Raw genomic sequence first — 3,424 nt, forward strand, 5'->3', positions numbered from 1 at the left:
CTTTGCGGTGTCCCAGAGGTTCTGATAGTTCGTGTCTTCATTGTTGTTTTGTTCCAAAAAATTGGCAATTTATTTCTTAATCTCATCTCTGACCCAGGTATCATTCAGCATAAGGTTATTTAACTTTCATGTTTTTGTTTGAGTATGCAGATTCCTGTTGTTAATCAGTTCAAATTTTATTCCATGATGGTTCGAGAAGATGCATGGAATAATTTCTATTCCTTTAAATTTACTGAGGTTAGATTTGTGACCTAAGATTTGATCAATTTTGGAGTAAGTTCCATGGGCTGATTTGAAGCATGTGTATTCAGTTTTGGTGGGATGAAATGTTCTGTAGATGTCTGCTAAATCCAAATGTTGGATAGTTAGATTTAAATCCAAGATTTCTTTGCTTAGCTTCTCGTAGGAGGATTGGTCCAACACTGCCAAAGGAGTGTTGAAATCTCCAACTATTATGGAGCTGGAGGAAATCAAGTTGCTCATGTCTGTTAGAGTTTCTCTTATAAATTGAGGTGCATTCTGGTTGGGTGCATAGATATTAATAATTGAGATCTCATTATATTGAGTATTACCCTTAACAAATATGAAGTGACCATTCTTGTCCTTCCTTACTTTTGATGGTTTAAAGCCTATTGTATCTGCAAATATAATTGCAACACCTGTTTTTTTCTGATTACCATTTGCCTGAAATATGGACGACCGGCCTTTCACTCTGAGTCTGTATTTGTCTTCTAAGTTAAGATGTGACTCTTGTATGCAACAAATATCTGGCCTGAGTTTTTGTATCCAATGAGAAAACTATGCCTTTTTAGAGGAAAGCTTAAGCCGTTCACATTAATGGAGAATATTGATAAGTGTGGTGAAGTTTTGGATATCGAGTTTTTCAAAGTCCAGTGGGCATTTTTAATCCTTTCGCCAGTGTGGAAATTGGAATTCGATCTGAAGTTTCTGAGTGACTTTATTTTTGTGTTATAGAATTGCTTTGTCAATATGGAGGATAGGTCTGAGAATATCCTGAAGAGCTGGTTTGGTTATGGCATATTTCTTCAACATATGAATGTCATTAAAGTATTTAATTTCTCCATCATAAATGAAACTCATTTTAGCTGGATACAAGATCCGGGGTTGAAAGTTATTTTGCTTTAGAAGATTAAAAGTTGGTGACCACTCTCTTCTTTCTTGAAAAGTTTCAGCAGAGAGATCTGCAGTCATTCTAATATTCTTGACTTTGAATGTAATGGTTTTCTTTCTCCTGGCAGCTTTGAGGATTTTGTCCTTCATATTAACTTTAGTGAAATTAACAATGATATGCCTGGGGGATGTCTTATTGGGGTTGAATCGTGCTAGGGTTCTGAAGCTGTCCGCTATCTGAATTTAGAATCTCTAGGTATGTCTGAAAAATTCTCTTTTATAATTTCATGCAGAAGGGCCTCTGTGCCCAGCGAGGCCACTTCATCTGTTTCTGGAACCCCTATGATTCGGATATTTGCCTTCTTAGAAGTATTCCAGAGCTCTCGGAGAGAATGATCCATTTTTGCTCTCCAATTGTCTTCCTCTTTGAGACTTTGGGAGCATTCAAAGGCTTTATCTTCAATGTCAGAAATCCTTTCTTCTGCTTGCTCTATTCTGTTGCTAAGGGATTCTACTGTATTTTTCAAATCTTTGAGGGCTGCAAATGCTTGCTTCCGTGTCTCTAAGTTTTTGGTGGTTTTGTCTTTAAATTCGTTAAATTCTTGTGACAACATTTGAATTTCTCCTCAAATTCCTAATTCCACTTTGTTAATCTTGTCTGCATTCCAAATTCTGAATTCAATTTCTGACATCTCAGCCAGTTGTTTATGAATGGGATCATCAATTGCATGTGCGATATCTGTCCTTGGGGGGGTTTATCTATTCTTGTTATTGATGTTACCAGAGTTTTTCCACTGATTCCGCCCCATGGTTGTTTTACTCCCTCTGATTTTTCCCCTGGGGCTTTGTCAAGGGCCTGTACAGTGTTGTGGCCTGAGAAACTGGAGCACTGTCTGCTGTGTTGAGGCTATGTGTTTCTGTCTTGTTTTCATCTGGTTTCTGTTACACCCTAGTGAAACAGATACTTTGGATTGAAGTCTGAGCTTGGAGAAATATCAGCAATTAAGTCACCCCACCAGTCACTGGCAAACAATTGGAAAAAAATCAAACCTTCCTACCACCGTGTACCCAGGGCACCATAAGATTTGTCCTCAGGCGATTGATTCAGTTCAAAAAGTTCCAAATCAATTGTCTCAGTCTGCACCTCTCTCGGGTGAGAGAGTTTAAGAAGTCTCTGGGAACTGGATCACAGGGGTCTGATGACTACTCTGGTGTGGCTTGCTCCAGTGCTGCGTGGAGTCAGGAGAAGCCACCCAGCCAATAAATCAGTCTGGGAAGTTTGCTGCCTCCTTCCCCACCTTGCACCACTTCACATCCACTCACTGATAGCCCTGCAGTTGGCTGACCCAGTTGCCTGTAGTGAATCGGTACTCCAAGTGTTTGTACCTGCCTGAATTGCAAGGAAGTCTGCCAGGATGCTGTGCTCTGCCTCTCTTCAGCAGGAGGAGGTGAGGCTTGACAACCTCGGGCACTTGGTGAAGGTTGAGGGGTTTTCACTCAGGTCCAGTCTCTCCCCTAATTAATGTTACTGACAGAACAGAACAGAACAGAACAGAACAACTCTGTGGTTCCCCTGCAGAAGAGAAGCTGAATTGAGCTCCAAATCAGCTTGTCTTTGCTCTTGTATTGTCTATAGGCTGACAATCCCCTGAGGGCCAGGTGCTTCTTAGGTTTAGTAAAGCGGACCTCTGGGTCATCCCCACCCTGGGAGTTTCCCTTGTTTGCAAGTTGGAGTTGCCTCAGGCAACTCAGAGTCTCTCGTTCCCCAGGGAGACAGGGCGTGTTTCTTCAGAATATTCGGTACTGAGCCGTATTGCTAGCAAAGGGCTGATGCTTTATGGCTCAGACAATAGCTGCTCCGGTTTAGCTCCCCTTCTTCCCTTCCCTTCCCGAGAGTCTGCACCAATAGGCTGCAGCCCAGCACTGTCTACACTCCTTGAGCAATCACCCAAGAGTCTGGACCCCTGGGGGACAGGCCTCCAGACCTTGGAGCGACAGCAGTGCTGAGTGCGGGGAGCGCTGGGAGCCTGGGGCTGCAGGCAGTGAACACACAGATCTCTACACAGTTTTATGCCTGGCCCTATTGTCACCAAAAGACAGCTGTCGCACTGGACCTCAGGGAACCGCCACTCTGGTGCAGTCTCCTCTCCTCCCACCAACCGGGACTGGCCTCCAGACCCCAGTGTGAGCGAAGGGTAGTGCTGGGAACTCAGAATTCCAGGTAGACATTATATACAGTTTATACAGTTTTATTCCTGGCAGGAGGATTCCGTGGCACCATAGTAGGGAAGGT

This window comes from Nycticebus coucang, chromosome Y (assembly GCF_027406575.1).
Source record: "Nycticebus coucang isolate mNycCou1 chromosome Y, mNycCou1.pri, whole genome shotgun sequence".
Taxonomy (NCBI): domain Eukaryota; kingdom Metazoa; phylum Chordata; class Mammalia; order Primates; family Lorisidae; genus Nycticebus; species Nycticebus coucang.